We start from the raw sequence: 20,756 nt of genomic DNA on the forward strand, positions 1-20,756 counted from the left end.
GCCTTAGAAGCAGGAAGACATGGATTAAAAAACCTTTTCTGACACCCACTGGTTGTGTTACCACATATAAAATTCCTAACCTTTCAGTATCCCAGGAAATTCCCTCAGATTCCAAGTTATTGAACAGTTTGCAAGTATACCTTGGTAGAAATTTTCTCATAGGAGGTGCCCTGCTTCAGTAAAATCATAGGTCTTGTGCAAAACAGAGACTAGAAATCAGGAGGCTTGGGTTCTAGGCTTAGCTTTCCTACCAAATGGCTGTGTGATTTGGGGTACTCTCTAGGCCTCATTTACCCTATTTATGAAATGGAACATACTAAATGATTTCTACGTTTCTTATTAGATCCAAAATTCTATGAGTCAATTTTTCTTGTGGCTCATTAATTTTTAAAAAAACCCTTACCTTTTCTTTTGTCTTAGAACTAAGTATTGGTTCCAAGGCAGTAGAGTAGTATGGGCTAGGCAATAAGGGTTAAGTGACTTGCCCAGGGTCATATAGCTAACAGCTAGGGAGTGTCTGAGGCCACATTTGCACCCAGGACCTCACATTTCCAGACCTTGCTCTCTATTCATCAAGCCACCTAGTTGTCCCATGGCTCATTCATTCTTATATCTCTACCAAGTTCTTCTTACTTGAAGATAATGACAAGATTGAGTTGCTTCTTTAACCTTTAAATGATTTCTCTGTTGGTGGTTAGAAAATGAAGAAGGGAAGAACTAAAAGGGAACAAAGAAGGAAATGAGAAGAGGTACAGGCAGAGGGAGGCAAGAAGTGGGGAAACTGCCAGGAAATTCAGAGTTAGGGAAAACAACATATCTAACAATAATGGATAGCATTTATATATTGCTTTAAGGCTTTCAAAGTGTTATAATTATTATCTTATTTAATCTTTATAACAGATCTGGGAAATAGGTATTAATACTATGCATATTTTACAGAAGAGGAAACTGAGTCAGATAGAGATGAAGTGACTTGCTCAGACTGACACAGTAACAATATCTGAGATCAGATTTGAACTCAGATCTTCTTGATTTCAAGTCCTCTGCTTTATTCACTGTACCACCTATCTCACTATATAAGTAAGGGAACCTCAGAGGCCAAGTGTTCTAGTTCACTCAGCATCAAACAAAGAATCACTGACAGAGACAAGATTTGAAACTATTCTCCCAATTTCAGAAGTAGGGCTCTTTCCACTAGACCACACTACCTCCTATCCAACTAGAAAATTCTGTCCTTAGTTCACCCAAAGCAGATTTATCCATTATAGTCTGAATTACTTTCTGAAGATTCCCCCCAACACACACATTATATAGCTTTCCCTCTTTTTCCTGTTCATCTTGCCGTCAATTTTTTGTCACTTAAAGCATTCATGTCTGGCTTATGACATATGAATGATTCTTTCCAGAGCCAGAGGGAATGGCAGTTTATCAGTCTACTAGGCTCAGTTTCCTGGACCATTACTTAGAATGTAGTGTCCTTGAGTATTATTTATCATGACCATTAAATAATTTCATTATGTCCATTTAGAGTTGAATTAAAAGTACATCTTTTCAAGCTGTGCACCATTTGTCTAGACCTAGGTACTGTTTTTCTTTTAAAGGCATGTCATAAAGTTGATCTCTTCAGTTGAAATTAAGTTCCTGTGGAGCTATAATGGTATGGCCTCAGGCTAGCTTTTTTATTTTAAATGAAAGGCCAAATTGTGGACAGATTAGAGGGATCTGGAGGCTAGACCATGTCCTTATCGTCAATGGTGAAGTAGAAGGCGCCACCTGGGTTCAAGACTCAGTTCTGTAGTGTATTTGCTGTGTGGTAACATCCATTCTCTAATCTTCAATTTTCTTTTTTTTTATCTAATATTTTTACATGTGGATACAATTTTTAATAATAATTTTCTGACATGTTGCAATCCATGCTATCTCCCTCTTTCCTACCTCTCACCTCCCCAAGATAGCAGATAATATAGGTTGTACATGTGTTATCATATAGTATATATTTCCATGTTTATCATATGTTGAAAGAAGACACATATTTCTTACATTAGAAAAAAATTCATAGAAGAAATAAAGTGAAGAATGGTATGTTTCAATTTGTATTTCGACTCCATCAGCTCCTTTTATGGTGGTGGTGAACTTTTTTTCATTATGGAGTTGTCTTGGGTCCTTGAATTGCTGATAATAGTTAAGTCATTCACAGTTGAACATTGTACATTATTGCTATAATTGTGTACAACATTCTCTTGGTTCTGCTCATTTTACTTTGCATCACTTCATATAAGTCTTTCCAGGTTTTTTTGTGATCATCTTGACTATCATTTTTTATGGTACTATAGTATTCCATCACAATCATATACCACGACTTATTCAACCATTCTCCAACAGATGGACATTCTTTCAGATTCCAATTCCTTACCATCACAAAAGGAGCTGCTATAAATATTTCTGTACAAGTAGGGCCTTCCATTTTTTCACCTAATAAATAACTAACATTGATATTATCATTTGGCTAAGACTGGATGATTGTCTTTGAAGGGAGGTACTAGAGGGAATTCCTACAAGGAGTTGGAGGTTGGACTAGACCTTTTTTAAAAAAAATTATTGATACATTTCATTTTTATATACCATAGTCACTATGTATATAGTGTGACATAGTGACACACTATGGCATAGTGTGACAAACTTATTAGCCCCCCCACACACACACACAAACAAGTCTCCAAACCAAAAAGAAATAGGTTTATTGATAGAGGTCCAGTCTTACAATAAAGCCGGACTCTGGTTGGCAACTGAAGAACTTGAGCCTTGAGATTAGTCCCCTTCTAAAGGAACTTTTTGCCATAAGCCTGAAGTCAGCAGATATGCATACAAGGGTTTTATATATAGGATGGAAGAGTCAGCAGAGTGTATGCAGTATAACACGAGTGTATGCAATATAACATGTGTACACAGAATGCTTAATAATTTCAAAGCCTGGTAACATTACAACAATAATACAGGATGACAGTCTAACTGATCCTTAGTATTAAAAGAGATCTTGGGGTGGGTAGGACTGGGGGATTTCACATTCACAGTAGTTTCCCTCAGGGTTCTGTCCTGAGTTCTCCTCTCTTCTCCTTTCCCTCCATAATACTTCACTTGTTGATGTCATCAGCTCCAATGGATTTAATTAACATCTTTATGCTGATTTTCAAATCTAAACTTTCCTGCTTCAAATTCTCTGCTGATCTCCAGTCTCACATCTTCAACTGCCTTTTAGACATCATGAAATGGATATCTAACAGACATCTTAAACTTAAAACAGACTGTTCAAAACAGAACTCATCATCTTTTCTCCTAAACCCTCCCCACCTCCAACCATCCTAACACCATCCTCCCAGGTCCTTCAGGTTCACAATCTAGGTGTCATCCTTGGTCCTCACTATCTTTCATCCCCTACATCCAAACTGTTACGAAGGCCTGTTGATTTCACAGTGGCAACATCTCTGTCCTCTGACATTGCCACCACTCTAGTGCAGGACCTCATCACCTCACACCTGATTATTTCAAGATCAGGTCCCCACTCCAGTCCATGCTTCATTCAGCCACTAAAGTGATTATCCTAAAGCATAGATCACAACACCCTCTCCCCTTCTATAAATTCCAGTGACTTTTCTTATTTGCCCCAATTTCAAATGCAAAATGCCTTTCATAACCTACCCTCTCCTACCTTTCCAGTCTTCTTGCTTCTTATCCCGCAACACATACTCATTGATCTAGTGACCCTTACCTCCTGACTGTTCCAAGAACAAGACACTTCAACTCTTAGTTCTGGGCATTTTCTCTGATTATCCTCCATGTCTGGAATACTCTCCCTGTTCCCCCCCAACTGCCGACTTCCCTGACTTCCTTTATTTCCCAACTAAAAATCCTGCCTTTTACAGGAAGACTTTCCCAACCTCTCTTAATTCTAGAGCTTTCCCTCTTTTAATCATTTCCTATTTATCTTGTACATAGCTTGCTTTGTATGTATTTGCTTGTGTGTTGTCTCCTCCATTAGATTTTAAGCCCCTTGGGGGCAGGGACTGTCTTTGCTTCTTTTTGTATCTCTGGGGCTGAGCACAGTATCTGATACATAATAGGTGCTGAATAAATGTTTATATATTGATTGATTATATCACCCTTATTTGAAAATAAATTCCTTTCTCCATTTCACCAAAACTAATAAAGAACAACAAAATGGAAAGGCAGGAAAATTAACGCACTGTTACTAGCCATATTAGCTGATTCTGAGAAGATGTATCCTGTTATGTATTCATATTTCTCCACCTCAGCAAAGAAAGGAAAGGTTTTTTTTTTTAATCTTTTCTTCAGATAAACCTTTGTCACTGATAGGACACAACATTTAGTTTGCTTTAATTTTCCCTTTCTTCTTTCCCTTTAGGTTGTTGTAGTCATTTTATATGTAACCATGCTGTTCTGTTTATTTAAAATCAGTTTATTTCAAAACACTTAGGCTTCTCTAGTTATTCACTTCTTGTGGTACTAATACTATTACATTCATGTGCCAAAATTTCAGTCACTCTTGATGTACTTATTAAGTACCTACTGTGTGCTAGACACTGTGCTAAAGGCTGGGGATACACACACAAAAAAGATAATATACAACTCCTACTCTTAAATAGCTTATAGTCTAATGGGAATTTTATTTATCAATTCATCAATCAAATAGCAACTTTGTTTTCAGTTGTTACCACATGCACAAAAAAGTTTAGCTACAAACATTTTGTTGTATATAGGATATTTCTGTCTTTTGTTGATCTCCCTGAGGTATAATAAGCCTTGTGGTCGTTGGATCTCCGAGTCAAAAGGTATAGTCATTTTAAAGTTTATTTATTTCATGAATTAATTTAGAATATTTTTCCATGGTTACATGATTCACATTCTTTCCCTTCCCTCCTCCCTCCCCCTCTCATAGCCAACAAGCAATTCCACTAGGTTTTACATGTGCCATTGATCGACACCTATTTCCATATTATTAATATTTGTACTAGAGTGTGCACATCTACTTTTAAATGATCCTCCTTTTGGTTACTTGGCTAAGTAGGTATAGGCATTTTAGTCATTTGCTTGGCATAATTCCAAAATCCTTTCCAGAGAGGCTGGACCAATTTGCAGTTCTACCAGAATTATATTAGACTGTCTGTCTTACCATAGCTTCACCAATATTGACTAACCAATTTGCTTAGTGTTATGTAAAATCTTAGAATTGTTTTTATTTGTATTTCTCTCATTAGTGATTTGGAACACTATCATATAGCCGTGATGGCGAACCTATGGCATGCATGCCAGAGATGGCATGCATAGACCTCTCTGTGGGCATGTATGCCAGGGACCCAATGCCCCAAGGACCCAGTGCACTGATGTGTTTTGGATAGCAGATCCTCATCAGAGATTTTGCTTTTTATAGCTTCTTTTGTCCTATTTACATTAATTTTGTCCTTACAAAAGCTTTTCAAAATTTAATATACTTCCATTTATCCTTTATCTTTTGTGATCACCTCTATCCCTGGATTGTTTAAGACTCTTTCCCTAACCATAGTTGTACTGGTTTTCTTCTAATTTGTTAATGGAATAATTGTTAGTATTCAGATTATGTATCCATTTTGAACTTATGGTGGTACATGGTGTAACACATAGGTCTAAAACTAATTTCTACCAAACTGATTTAAAGTTTTCTCAGCAATTCTTGTCACATGATTCTTCCTCTAGTGTTTATGTTCTTAGGTTCATCAAATGCTTTATTGAGTTCCATTGTTTCTAATTCTTACTTCTCTAGACTTTTCTACTGATCTGCTTTACTATTTTTAAAGCAAATATCAAATAATTTTGATAATGATCAATTTATAACACAGTTTGAGGTCTGAAAATCCTATTTCCCTTTCATTCCCATCTTTCTTTTTTCATTATTTCCCTTGAGATTCTAGGCTTTTTGTTCCTCCAAATGAAATTTTTTATTATTATTTTTGGACTGGATGATTTTTAAATTCTCTTTCTGCTCTGAGGATGCTATTCTATTCCTCTATGATTAACTCACAGGAGGTATACATAATGTTCTCTCCTTGTTATCAGTCACATGACCATGTGACTGTGGGTAGCAGGAGAGTTTAATTGTCTGGAGGTTAGTAAGTGTGCAACTCCCAAGCTGAATATGAATTGTTCTTTTCCAAGTTACCTCATATCACACGTATGTGCATGTCTTACTTTCCCTGTTATATTGCAAGTTCCTTGACAAAAAGACCTTGCATTTTTTTCATCTTAGTATTCTGAGGATCCCTGCCCATGGTACTAATTTAATAAATGAATGTCTTCTGGACTTACCCTTCTGTGTGCTTTTCTCTCTGTGTCAGATATTTCTATCCTCTCTTAGGTCAGACTCTTCAAGGAAATGATAGTTGGATAAAAAAAAAAAGCAACAAATCTCTTCCCCTGCCCCAATAATTGGGTACATACCTCTTGGTACTCTTGACCCCACGTATCCTTGGTTTCATCTCAAGACTCACTTCATCTCACAGACTGACAATATTTGAATAGAAACCATCCCATGATGCTTTTTGGCCTTCTGTGCAAGTTCTGGGCAGGAAACCATTGGGCACTGGGTCATATCTTAGTCATTTCAGTGAAAAGGGAAAACACTCATTAAATCAAGACACCGACTTTTTCCTCTCCAGCTTCCCTGTAGAATCTATAAACAAAGCTCACAAGAACAGGAAACATGTGTGAAGAAGCTAATTAGCTTGGCAGAGAAGTCAGAACAACCAGGTCTGTTTTGTGAAAATTAGCGCTTTTTTTAAGGTTGCGAGAGACCGTCAGGACATACTGACACGATGATGTGACCCTTATTTTTGGAAACACAAGTGAGCTTAGGCCTCTCTTGAGTTTACCTCAGAAAGTACCTAATGGCAAACAAGCACCTAGTTAGCACCTCTTCAGCAAAGGAGAGACCACTGGAACCTTCTCCTAGGTCAAATTATGCGCCAGAACCTCTTAGACAAAAAGACACAGATATGTCTCTATGATATCACTCTGTGTCTGGGTAATGCCATGGGCATTCAATGCATTTGTGTCTATGGATCCTAGGATTCTAGCTGGAAGAGAGAGGCCTGCAGAGGATGTATTCCAATTTCTTCATTTTGCTGATGAGGAAACTGAGGCCAAGGGAGGTTAAGTAACTTGCCCAAGGTCATTCTTGTGAATATCAATGGTAAGATTTGAACCCAGGAACTCTGATTCAGAACCAGTGCTTTCCCCAACCATGCCCATCTCTCTGCATGAACATATGTGTTTTTATGTGCCTCTTGTTGATAGTATGTTGTCTGTCTGCATATCTGTGTGTATGTCCCTGTCTGTGTTGAACATGGTCAGAGAGAACAATGTCAGTTGCCAGGAGAATCTACTTGTGATAACCCATAGGATAAGCCATTGGCATACAAGGCAAAAAAGAGAAAGCATTAAGACTCAAGTTTGGCCTGGGAAATGGACTGAACTCACATGGTAGAGTATGTAGGGAAGTGATTTCATAATGGCTCTTGTGACTGAGAGTCCATTGATGGGAAGAAATTGATTTCCTAGGGAGCAGACAATGTGATTCAATGGAAGCAGTGTTGGACTTGGGGTTCAAATTCCAGCTCTGTTTCCTGCTACTTGTGTGACCTAGGGTAAAGGGCCCTAATGCTGAGACAGTTTGCTATTTTTGCCTTTGTTGGTTGTCCTTAATGGTTCTATAATGAGGTTGAGTCTAGGAAACAACCTGTCACAGACAGGGGCTCCTTAGTAATATAGATAGTAGAATGTCCATCTCAGAGGCCCAGTATTAATGGTCTTCAGAGAGCAAAGACGTGTATCAGTACCCTGGCCTTTATCCTCATCTTTGTCATCCCTAGCTCATTGCATAGGGTATCTATTTGGGTCCCTGAACAAAATTTGTATTTAAGATCCATTGCTACTATATAAAACAATACCCTGACCCTTCTCAGAATATTTGGGGTTGTGGATAGGGGATGAGACTGGATGTGTGATTTTATTACAACAGGGAACTCCCAGATGAGGAACACCAATGCCCCTAAAACCATTCTCTGACAGAATTAGGCTTCCTCATTATTTCTGGCAACCATTTCCAAACTATGAGGCCACATACAAACCTCTTCCTCCCCTTTCCAGCTGTTCTGTATGCATTGTCTTTCCTCATTAGAAGATAAGCTCCAAGGGGTTAGCAAGGTGGCTAAATGGATTGAATGGCAAGCCTAGAGACTTAACCCTCATTGCTTGGACCTTACTACTCTTCTGCCTTGGCAGAAGTATTGGTTCTAAGATGAAAGGTAAGGGTTTAAAATATATATTAATGGGGAATTATGGAAAGGATAGAAAGTTTAGGAGGGAAGATAATGAATTCAGTTTTGAACATACTGAGTTTAGCATGTCTACAAGGACAGGTAGCACAGTAGATAGAGCATCAGACCTGGAACTGGGCAGACTTGGGTTTAAAGCTGGCCTCAGACACTTCCTAGCTAAGTAATCCTGGGCAAGTCACTTAACTGTGATTGCCTAGACTTTGCTGTGCTGTCTTAGAATTGATACTAAGACAGAAGGTAAGAGTTTTTAAAGAAGAAGGTAAATTTCCTAAAGGCAGAATCTTTTGTACTTTTTGTATTTGTGTCTAGAGTACTTAGTCCAGCTCCTGACAAACAGTGAACACTTTATAAATGCTTTATCATGCAACATTGTTCATGCATACTCTTGAGTGAATATTGTCTGCAAAGGACCTATGAATATTCTCCAATTCATCCCTAGTCCAATCTAGCTAGTCAGCTAGGTGGCCCAGTGGAAAGAGGGCTGGACCTGGAGTCAGGAAGACCTGAGTTCAAGTTAGCTGCAGAAACTTACTAGCTTTGAGACCCTGGAAAAGTCCTTTAATTGCTATCTGCCTTTTTTCTATCATCTGTAAAATGGGAATGATAATAGATAGCATCTCCCTCCCAGGGTTGTCATGAAGATGAAATGAGTTAATAATTGTAAAGCATTTTGCGAACCTTAAAGTGCTCTATAAGTGTTAGTTATATATAGCGAACTATAGCCCAATTGTTACTCATTTAGAATCACAAGATCATACAGACATATATAACCTATATCAAATTGCTTACTGTCTAAGAGAGAAAGGAGAGAGAGAGAGAGAATTTAGAACTCAAAATTTTAGAAAATATATGTTAAAAATTGATTTTATGTGTGATTGGGAAAAATATAATATTATGACAGTTGGAACAACAATAAGAAAAAGAATCACAACATCACACAGTTAGACTTAGAAGGGGTCTTAGAACACACCTAGTTCAACCCCTTCTTCCCCCTATTTTGCAGAGGAGGAAATTCAATCCAGGGAGGAAAAGGGACTTGCCCAGTAGCACATAGCTAATAAATTTCCAAGGCTAGATTTGAATTAGGTTTTCCTGACTTTTTAGGAAGATTTTCTTTAAATTGACTAAAATATGCCTTCCAATAACATATAGAATGAGAGATCTAGAGTTGGAAGAAACTTCAGGAGACATTTAATTCCAATCCACTTTTTTTAACCATCTTAGAATCACTACTGTATAAGTAGTTCTAAGACAGAAGAGCTTAGGTAAGGACTAAACAATGGAGATTAAGTGATTTGCCAAGGGTTACACACCTGGAAAGTGTCTGAGGCTTGGTTTGAACCTGGGACCTCCCATCTCTAGAACTGGTTCTCATTCCACTGAGCCACCTAGTTGCCCCTTCCAACCCACTCATTTTAGAGATGAGTAAACTGAATTCTAAGGAGGTAGAATTTCTAGCCCAAGGGTATAGCTAGTAAGTAACAAAATTTGGATTTGAACTCAGGTTCTCTGACTCCAGAACCCATGATCTTTCCCTTGTGCCTTGCATTCATTTGTTCAGCACATTGAGGACAAACAAAACAACTCTAATTGCTCTTTCCCAGTGACAAACTTTCATATACACGATAACTATCATGTCACTATCTTCTTAAAGTTGTTCACCCCATCCCCTTCTAAACATTTCTACTTCCTTTATCTATTCCTCTTTTGACATGGTCTTGAGGCCTGTCATCATCTGCTTTATCTCCCAACTGGATTCCACTTAAATTCAGGTGTCTTTCCTGATGCTTGGTAAGACCGTGGGTTGAGATGTCTGTGGAAGGGAATCACTGGCCATGGTACTCAGATCGTTTCAAAGTAAGACCTTTTGGAGCATAGGTACTTCTGTATTTTGGGCTGTCTAAAAGGGAGTAAGAGGCAAGATGAAAATGCCAGGTTCTTATTTGAATTGTGGCTTTTTGTTGCTATCAGAAATGGGAATTCAAGTATTCTTTGATGGGAAGAGAGGTCTGATGACCCTTGATTCATTTCAGACTCTGGGGAGGAGCTGAGCTGCCTTTTCAGAGACACAAATATTTCTTCAGTTTCTCCAGGGAAAACAGATATTGTGAAAGTGGCTAGCAGTATTACATTGCTGAATGTACTACTCACCTTGCCCTATTAGGCAGAGACAGGGGTGCAGATTCAAATTTGACAAATGCTTAATAGGCACCTGCTGTATTCAAAGCTCTGTGCTCAACATTGAGAATAGGAAGAAGAAAATTCATACTGAAAATTCAGCTTTTTGCACAGGCTGCAAAATAACTTAGAGTCTAGAATGAAAATGAGATACATAGTTATAATAAAAATTAAAATATGGTTAAGAATATAGAAGTTGGGACAGCTAGGTGGCTTACTGAATAGAGAGCCAGACTTAAAGATGGAAGGTTCTGGGTTCAAATGTGGCCTCAGACACTTCCAACTGTGTGACCCTGGGCAAGTTACTTAACCCTGATTGCCTTAGCCCTTACCGTTCTTCTGCCTTGGAACTGAAACTTTGTATTGATTTTAAGACAGAACGTAAGAGTATAGGGGAAGTCAACAGGGGCATGAGAGATACAGGGAAAAGGGATCACTGAATTGCTGGTGGCAGAGAAAGTTTAATGGAAGAGGTGGTATCTAATTTGGGGAAAGGATTTCAAAAGGTGGAGTTGTGGGGAGGTATAGAGCCATTATAGGCACAAAAGTAGCTTGTAAAATATTTGAGGTAGGAAAGAACATTGTGGAATACAGGAACAATATGTAGTCAAGTTTAGCTGGAACATGGAATACAGAACATGGAATACAGAATTCAAGATTGATGAAACAAGATCTCAGAGAAGATGGGAGGGGATTGTATTGGGGGAATAGGTGACTAGGCTAGCCTTAGCAAAAAGGGAAGACTACCTCAATCTTCTGAAAACTCAAATGACTTTTTGATCTCATTGATTTTGTTGTTTCCTCCACCATTGTAGAATGCAACCCATCCATGACTGTTCAACTGTGCAACTTTTGTCTATGTCTTCCTATAAATTTATCACAAGGGGTCTATCTATTCAATATACTGGAAGCATGGTCAAGGTACTAGCGGAACACTTCTACCATTCATCTTTCGTGTCTCACCCTGACAACATGACTACATTATCTTCTCTACCTGGCATATGCTTCATTGGTGATGCCTTTACCCTTCTTACCTATTGATTAGCTGACATAGCATAATCATGTTCTTTACATGTCTCTCCATTGTCTTCCCTGTGATATTTAATCCTTCAGAGACCATTGTAACCCATGTCTTGTTGATATAAATAACATTGGTAAAATGTTAGATTTTAAAAGATGGTGGGGGGCACAGCTAGGTGGCTCAGTGGATTGAGAGCCAGCCTAAAGATGGGAGGCCCTGGGTCCAAATCTGTCCTTAGACACTTACTTCCTAGCTGTGTGGCTCTAGGTAAGTCACTTAACTCCCATTGCTAGCCCTTGCCACTTCTGCCTTGGAATGAATAGACAGTATTGATTCTAGGATGGAAGGTAAGGGTTTGAAGAAAAAAAAAAAAGATGAGATGGGAACTTGAGGCCAGTATAGGAGTTTTAGTATTTATTGAAGGAAGAAATTGGGAGTATACATATGGAGGTTTGGGAGAGTTGGGGAGATGAGAGAGACCCCTTGGAGTGCCCTAATCTTCTCAGTAAAGAAGACAAGACCCTTTGTTGTAAAGAGATGGGGGATGGAAGTAAAATTGAGGGGTTTGAAGAGAGAGAGGGAGATCTGGAATGGCTGCTGGGAGAAATGAGTCAATTAGAGCCAATTAGAGATGAACAAGAGATTCCTGTATAGTAATGAAGATCCAGTTGAGGGTTAGAGAGTATGAATTTGTAATGGAGCAAACCAGTGTGATTTTTTTATTTTTTATTTTTTGACAATAGGAGCAGAGGTGAATGTGGAAGTTACCCAAGTTAGAGGATTAGCTAGAAAAGGAGGCTCAGTCAGTGCCCAGGATTAGGGTTCAAGCTGTGCCTGGAGAATAGAACAAAGATAACTGTCCTATTCAGGGAAGGAGTATGTTTTTTGGCCTGCTTTACATAATCTTTTAACCAAATTCAGGCCTGGACCCAGCTGTTTCCCAGGGAGATAGGTACCCAGGTTGCTAAGCAGAAGAACCTGGCACAGTCAGGCACTAGCACCTCCAGAGAGCTGGCTAAGGCACTAGTAGCTTAGACTAGTAGCTGGCTCTTTGGCTCCCTTTCCCAGGGGTCCTCATCAGAGATGCTTTTGCCTATTGACTGCAGGCTAGGAGGGACAAGGAGGAGGAGAATGGGAAAGTGCACTTGTAATGAAAACAAATCCAAGTGTTGGACCATCTGTTCTGATATAATGGTAAGCTTGGAAACTGCAGAAATTGTGTTTAAGACCAAGCGAAAATTAAAAACTGAAGATGGATAGTGGTCTGAATGAAACGAGAATAGAAACAAATCCACAAGAACAAAGTAGGTATCCCAATGGTATTGGGGAGGGAAATCAGCACGAAACCTTCCCAGGGAGATAAACAGCAGGTTCTATATGTAATAATAAGTGTGTACCTTATAGCAATTATCTCATCTGCCTTTATAACTTCTTTATTTGAAGAAGCCTGGGGGAGGTGCTCCCTCTCTGATATTCAGAATCTTATCTTTCAAGGTCCATGTTAAATCTGACCTTTTCTATGAAATCATACCTTCCATTTCCCCTCCCCTCCTCTTAGCTCCAGTCAGTCAGCATTGCCCCATCTTCTTGATCATCTAGTCCCTCATTGTTCTCCTGGTGGGTGGGCCACTTTTTTGCCTTCTTCTCTTATTGTGTCATGTGTAAGAGCCTTATTTTTTTCCCAAGATTGTGCATCCCTGAACAACAGTTTTGACAAAAGACAATGTATTTATTCTCTCCTCCTAGACCAATTCTTTACCCAGGGTCCCTGGAAGAGATCTGAATAGATTTCAGAGGGTTCTATGAACTTGGATGTAAAAAAAAATTTACATCTTTATTTCAATATATAGTTGTTGATTTCCTCTATAATCCCGAGTGGTTAATTTTAGGCATTTAAAATAATTATTCTTAAGAAAGGATCCATAGGTTTCACCAGATTGTTAAAGGGGACCATGACCAAAAAATCATTAAGGACTCTGATCTTAGACTGTGAGGTCCATTAGGTGGAGACTCCAGTTTACTACTACCCTGCCTTTCCGAACTCTGAAGGCTTTCCTTATTTCTCAATGTCTCCTCTAATTCTGATCCCCTGAGCACAGCCTCTGAATCTGTTCTTTATCTTTCCTTTCATAATATGCTCTCCAAAGTAAGGGCCCAATTCTGATCCTTTTTGGCAACACCTCCCTTTCTCCAAAACGCAAATTCACCTACAGCAAGGTTAATGCCCAGTCTTTCTTTGTTCACTGTCCCTCAGGATTGTGATATCCTTGAGTTCAGAGCATAGGCTGCTTCTCCTGTCTCCTTCAAATAAAGAACCCTGAGGGAAAGACCCATGTCTACTTCACCTGTCTCCTCTAGTGTTCTTGAAGGAGGCAGGGCTTAAGTCTGCTTCAGATGTACCTTCTTTCCTGTTGGATTTTTCCCACCACTTCCCTCTCCAAAATTGTGGGATTCCCAAGGATAGGATCTGAATTCCTCTGTTCTCTGCAAGCCTTGAAGTCCTTGAAGACAGGACCTAGCTTTGGTTTCTCTGTCTCTCAACCCCCAGTTTATATAGACAAGCACAGGGTTGGGCACATGTCTGAATTAATTATAGGTTTGAAGACCTTAGGTCTAGAGATATTGAACTGTTCACATGAGATCAACAGTCAGGCATAACCACTCTATTTCCATAGCTGAATGTAAAATGTTAGTCATTAATTTAAGTGCTCATGTTGTTGGGTTTTAGAGTTAGTTTCTAGAAAATCCAGGAGCATCAGCTCCTCCAATCAGCTATAACCATAGAAATAGCTTGGACCTGGCTCTTGCTGTGTGATCTGGGGAAAACTAGTCAACATCTCATGACCAAAGGTCTCTAAGTTATAATCCAATTCAACAAGTATTTATTGAGGACATCTGCTGACCCCTTGCAAACATATGATGAGAATTTAATCATCTTTGGCAAGGACTTAGACAATAAGAGGTTGCTACATCTGGATTTAAAAGAACAGTAGGAAGTCATCATGACCTGGAGACTCTGCCTCAAGATATCCTTAAAACAGAAAGATTTGAAGGAAGCCAGCAATTTCCAAGTCTTCAGATTTAAACATGTGCAAAGATGGGGCCAATTCACAGGCAATGGGTCCTTATAGTAGAGAAGTGTGGGGTTGGATTCCCCCTTCTCAAGAAACTCAAATGTAACCCAAATAAAAACAGAACCTGTTGTTTTTTGGCCTGGAAAACTCAACAGACTTCAAATAAGTGTGAGCCATGTGCAAGAGAAGACAAAAAGCCAAAGTCTCCACCCTTAAGGCACTTACTATTTTGCCAAGGTTTTCTGATGCGCACTATATTTAAGTATAACAAAAGGTAAGAAAGCAAGCATTTATTAAGGGCTTATTCTGTGTCGACAATGTGCTAAGTTCAGGGTATACAAAGAAATTCAAACTAGGTTTCGAGAGTCTCTCTTAGGGGAATTCCTTTTCATTGCTTCTCTCTCCAACCAGATATAACTGTTTTTTAGTTTAATGTTTTTGTGTGATTTAACTAATCTATATCTACATCCTTTGGTTTTCCTTCTAGTTTTTATATTTATTTCCATTACATTACCATATTCCTAGATACATAAGATCAAAACTTTAAAACTATCTTGTACTGTCCCATTTCTATCACCAAATTTCTTTGATTCTGCTTTGGCAATATCTCTTTTGCTCTTCTTCTCCTTTCCACCCTCACTGATTTGCTGTCATCACCTTTCCATCACTAGCCCTTCGTTCCATTTTGTTTTACCTGGAGGAGCAGCTGCAGAAGTTGGCTGAACCCAGTCTCAGCCCTATAGCACCTGTGAGACTGTGAGCTATATTATTTATCTTGTTACCCACCACTACTCCTATGGTAAACAATCTCCTGCCTCCTTTTACTCCCTCTATTCCTGAATTAATCTATTAGCCATGTTATGAGTAAACTATCTTCTACCTGCTCCCTTCTGTTCCCTTACTCTTATCCTCTTCAACTCTGTTTCACCTAAATCTACCCTTTCCCTCCCCTTCCATTGTGCCTTCTAGAATTCATGTTCCATCTTGAAAAATTCACCTCACTCTGGCCCTCTTTTTTTCACATTCCTTCAGTCTATTATCTCTCACTAAGACCTGGATTCCCCCAATAACACTGCTGTACCACCTAGCTTTTACAGTGTTGCTTATCCTCTTACATCTCCTGACACACTTTGCTCCCCACTGCCATTTCGACTCTCCCTTTACCACCATGACTAAGTAACCTTTCTTCTTTTGAAGTTAGCTGAGATAAAATTATCCACCCAATCTGTATTGTAGTAGCTATTTATGACAGCCTCCAGGTCATTCTTCTTCCTTTTATCATTTGACTCTTCCCTATTTAAATGGGGGGAATCTCTGAGGGTACCCACTAAATATCTCTTTAGCTCAGAAACAAAAATAAAAACAAAGTTGGGTTCAGTTCTGTTATTCTCCTATTCTCACATTACCTTCTTATCCTTATCTAGGTTAAAATAATTTTTGTTCACCCCCACTTTTCCATCCCTCTGTTCCTCCATCCCTCCTTCCCTCTCCTTTCTCTCAAACTAGGAGGAAGCTTAAAGAATGATAGTTTCTGGAGGCAGCTAGGTGGCTCAGTGGACTGAGAACCAGGCTTAGAGATGGGAGGTCCTGGTTTCAAATCTGACCTCAGACACTTCCTAGTTGTGTGACCCTGGGCAAGTCACTTAACCCTCATTGTCTAGCCCTTAATGCTGCTCTTCTGCTTTAGAACCAATAAACAGTATTGATTCTCAGACAGAAGGTAAGGGTTAAAAAAAAAAAAGGAATGATAGTTTTTTATGTTCAATCCAAAGCTCTTTCCAACTTTCCCATAAGTTATCCTATAGAAGCCCCACTATAATTAGTGATTAAGTACCCAGCCTAGCCCTAAAAAAATCTATGTAAGCCAGAATGTAACTGAAATATAATTTTTTGTAATGAAAGAGTAGTTAACTCTTTTCTTTAAAATATTAATTTATTTTTTACATTCATTTAAAAAAATTTAGTTCCAAATTCTTTCCCTCCTTCCTACCCCTCTCCCACACATTGAGAAGGCATTGTATCAGTTATACATGTTAAGTCATAAGAAAACAAATTTCAATATTAGTCATGTTAAGAAAAAAGCTTTTTGAAGTATGCTTTAATATGTACTCAATCAGTTCTCTCGGTGGAGATGGATAGCATTTTTCATTATAAGTCCTTTGAAATTCAATATATTTGTCTCCATGCCTATATCTCCTTACACCTTTACCATCTGTATCTGATTCAACATCAATGTGAACAATGTCATAAAATATCAACTCAAATCATAAAACTGTTCTTCAAGGCTTCGAAAATAAGATCAAACACACTTTACAATGTGTCAGTGTAATTTAGTGTATGTGTACCACTTCCCTTCTTTCTTTAAGAATGATATTCTTACCAATAGACAATCTATGGGGACTCGAAAACTTGCCAGAACTTGCACCCTGGCTGGACCATGTGTGCTTTAACTTTGAAACCTGACAAAATCCTCCAGTTTGCTTGTGGAAGTAGACTTCAGAATGGTTGCATTTATGAGTAACTGTGAGGTAGTGGAACTTTTTGTTCTTTAGTTAAAGTTTTGAATTTAAATAGAACTCCAAGGACTGATGTACAAAATTTGTGCTCATGGGTCATTGTATTGATTAGAGTAGCTAAGTCTTTCATAGTTAACCATCATTACAATATTTCTATTACTATATACAATGTCCTCTTGGTTCTAGTCCCTGCACTTTGTATCAGTTCATAGAAATCTTCCCAGGATTTTCTGAAACCATCTCCCTTGTCATTTCTTATAGCACAACAGTGTGTTGTCACAATCATATGCCACAACTTATTCAGCCATTCTCCAGTTTATGGTATCCCCTCAATTTCTAATTCCTTGGTATCTCAAAAAGCTGCTCTAAATATTTTTACACATATAGGTCCTTTTTATTTTTTTCTTTGGTGTTTTTGGGATATAGACTTAGTAGTAGTATTTTTTAAACCCTTACCTTCTGTCTTAGAATCAATACTAAGTATAGGTTCCAAGGCAGAAGAATGGTAAGGGCTAGGCAAAACAGGTTAAGTGACTTGTGCAGGGTTGTACAAGTTAGGAAGTATCTGAGGTCAAATTTGAACCCAGGACCTCCCATCTCCAGGCCTGAGTGACTATCACAGAACCACTTAACTCTTCTCTAGTGTTGCTGGATTAAAGAGTATGCACGATTTTATAGTCCTTTGGGTGTAGTTCCAAATTGTTCTCCAGAATTGTTAGACTAGTTTACAAGTTCAACAATAGTGTCTAAGTGTACCAGTTTTTCCACATCCCCTCCAGCATTTGCCATTTCCTTTCCTGTCATGTTAGCCAATCTGATAGGTATATCAAAATTATTTTAATTTGCATTTCTTTCATCAATATTAATTTAGAATATTTTTTCATGTGGCTAAAAATAGTAAAATCTTCCATAAGTTATATGTGACTTAGAAGTCTTTTTCCTACAGGAACCCTGCTACAATTGGTGGTTAAGTTCCCAGGGTAGCCCACAATGACCCATGTAAGCTAGAATGTGTCTGAAATACTATGTTTTTGCAAAAAAAAAAATAGCAAGGAGTGACTTTGTAATATAGCAAAGGATTTAGAGCTGGAAGGAGTATTAGATATCATGTATTCCTATTCCACCCCCCCTTTTTTATAAACCCTTACTTTCGACCTTAGAATCAATGATATGTATTGATTCCAAGGCAAAAGAATGGTAAGGGATAGGCAAGGAGGTTAAGTGATTTGCCCAGGGTCATACAGCTTAGAAGTTTCTAAGTTGAGATTTGAACCCAGGATCTTCCATCTCCTAGGTCTGACTCTCAATCCATTGAGCTGCCTAGCTGTCCACCCTCATCCCCTTATTTTTTTGATGAAGAAGTTGAGGACAAGGAAAAATAAGTGACTTGCTCAATGTAACACGAGTTAGTAGCAGAGCCTAGTTCAAATCCAAGTCTTCTGGCTCTAAATCTAGTGCTCTTACAGCAAATGTATTGTCTTGCACATAGTTGATATTTAGTAAATGTTTATTGAATTAAATTACAATTGCCTAGAGTAAACAGCCAAAGTAGACTTGGTTACTTAATTGGATCTGTGATCTCACTGGTCTGGGTTCTCCAACCACTAATATGGCTCCACCTGCATTCTCAGCTTACCTTGTGTAATTCTTCTCCATCTCTTTCTATAAATCCTTCGAAAAATATCTATCCCTCTTACTGCATGACATCTCATGGGTCTTTCAACATTTTGTGGCTAGCAGTGCTCAGACTAGCCGTCTGCTAATACCTAGGCAGTGAGGTGACTAGAGAGCAGAATCTGAAAGTCAGAAAGACCTGAGTTTAAATCTTTTCTAAGACACTTACTAGCTGTATGACCCGTATTAGCTTATTAGCTGTATGACTTATAGAGTCATTTAACCTCTTATTCTCAGTGTCCTCATCTGTAAAACTGGGATAATAATAGTGCCTACTTCACAGGGTTTTATGAATATAAAATGAGACCATATATATAAAGTGTTTTGTAAAACCTTAAGAGCTATATAAATATTAGCTATTATTATGATTGTGATTATATTATTGTCCCTTGCTCTTGAGATATGACCAGTTCACTTCCTTTTTCATTTATATATGTTTTTGTTGGTGGGTTTTTTTTTTCTCTAGTCCTTATGGGCACATTGTTGATAATGTACCTTAGCATAAACACAAGAAAATTGAATAAAAGGAGGTTTTTGTTCATTTTATATAGTTATGCCTGGGGGAAAGCAGGCATTATTAGAGAATGAGAGGCAGTGTACCATAATGGCAAGAGCCTTGGATTTGGAGTCTAGGACCTGAGTTGTAATCTTGACTGTTGTGCTTCTTACCTATCTGACCTTGGACAATCTCTTGACATTTTTGAGTTTTTGCTTCTTCATCTGTAAAATGAGGGGGGTTGACTAGTTATTCTTTAAGGTTCTTGCCAGCTTTTCCTGGGTGCAGTCTGGGTATGCATTTTGATTGGTTGCTGAGGTATAACATTCTCATCGGCTTCTATTAAAATGACAGAATTTACTTTTTTTCCTTTCGGAATGGTTCCATAAATTAAAACTGGCAACCCTTCCTCCCTTGGTTCCTGCTGTTAGCAAATGCATGGACTTAATATTTATGCCTTGTGTGTATATAATCCTGAAGATCAGAATTTGGAGACTCACTGCAGAAACAGCAGTGTTGATATTCAACTCCCCCCTGTACTAATCAAGCCTCTGCAGCTCCATATTTACCTGCTACTTAATAACTTGTACCTTTGCCCTTTGTAGTTTGCCTGTGCCAAAACCTGGGTCTCACCAAAACATGCCATTTGTCAATCCTCTTCTGTTTCTTTCTGGGTAAATGCCCTCCATGCTTTGACAGGTCAAAGATGACAGGATTGAGATCTAGAAGGGACCCTCTATATCCAGATATATAATTTGTTGATGCTAGCAGGGATTTTACTAATCATCTAATTCATTCTCCTTATTTTAAAGGTGAGGATACTATAGCCTAGAGAGTACAGGTGACTGTCCTGAGGACACACGGCTAATAAGCAGAAGAGCAGAATTTGCTCTCACGTCATCTTCTGATTACAGACCCAGTGCTTCCCAGGTCTCAGCGTTGTGACAAAGGAAGGATTTAGGTGACAGGGTTGTTGGACAGCCTGAGCTCATAAGGGCTGCAGGATTTGCATGTGTTGGAAGATTTCACCAGAAGAAGCCAGGAAATGGCTGTCAGAATCTAGGCAGTCAGGAAACAGGACAAGCCTGGCTTCTCAGGCTGATGGGGGTCCAGATTGTGGTGACTTGGAGCACCATGGAGAGCTCTAGTGTCTGAAGTGAATGAAATGTTGATCTAGGGCCATTTCATATCAAAGTAATTCGTCAAAATAATCTGTCAAAAAGCATTTATTAAACAACAAATAATATGCGCTAGATAGTATATTAGGCATTAGAGTGACAAAGATAAAAATTAAGCAGTTCTTGCCTTCAGAGTGCTTCTTTTCTATCAGAGAAGACAAAACATAAAATGTACAAGGTAATATTTGGGGGAGGGAAGTGAGACAATAAAAGGTAGAGGAATCAAGAAAGA

The 20,756-nt window shown here is 38.6% G+C and overlaps 1 protein-coding gene across 3 annotated transcripts in view; it reads left to right on the plus strand.

The window, feature by feature from the left end:
• ADAMTS2 (ADAM metallopeptidase with thrombospondin type 1 motif 2) overlaps positions 1 to 20,756 on the plus strand; it is a 535,678-nt gene that overhangs the window by 118,050 nt on the left and 396,872 nt on the right. The window contains exon 1 of one of the 3 annotated variants that reach the window (XM_056811480.1): positions 11,240 to 11,577. The exons of 1 other annotated variant lie outside the window; for it this stretch is intronic. The gene's annotated coding sequence lies outside the window, so the exon portion shown is untranslated. Of the gene's footprint in view, positions 1 to 11,239; positions 11,578 to 14,342; positions 14,935 to 20,756 lie in introns of those variants that run through there. One more of the 3 variants, XM_056811479.1, reaches the window with a different exon arrangement.

This window comes from Monodelphis domestica, chromosome 1 (genome assembly GCF_027887165.1).
Source record: "Monodelphis domestica isolate mMonDom1 chromosome 1, mMonDom1.pri, whole genome shotgun sequence".
Lineage (NCBI taxonomy): Eukaryota > Metazoa > Chordata > Mammalia > Didelphimorphia > Didelphidae > Monodelphis > Monodelphis domestica.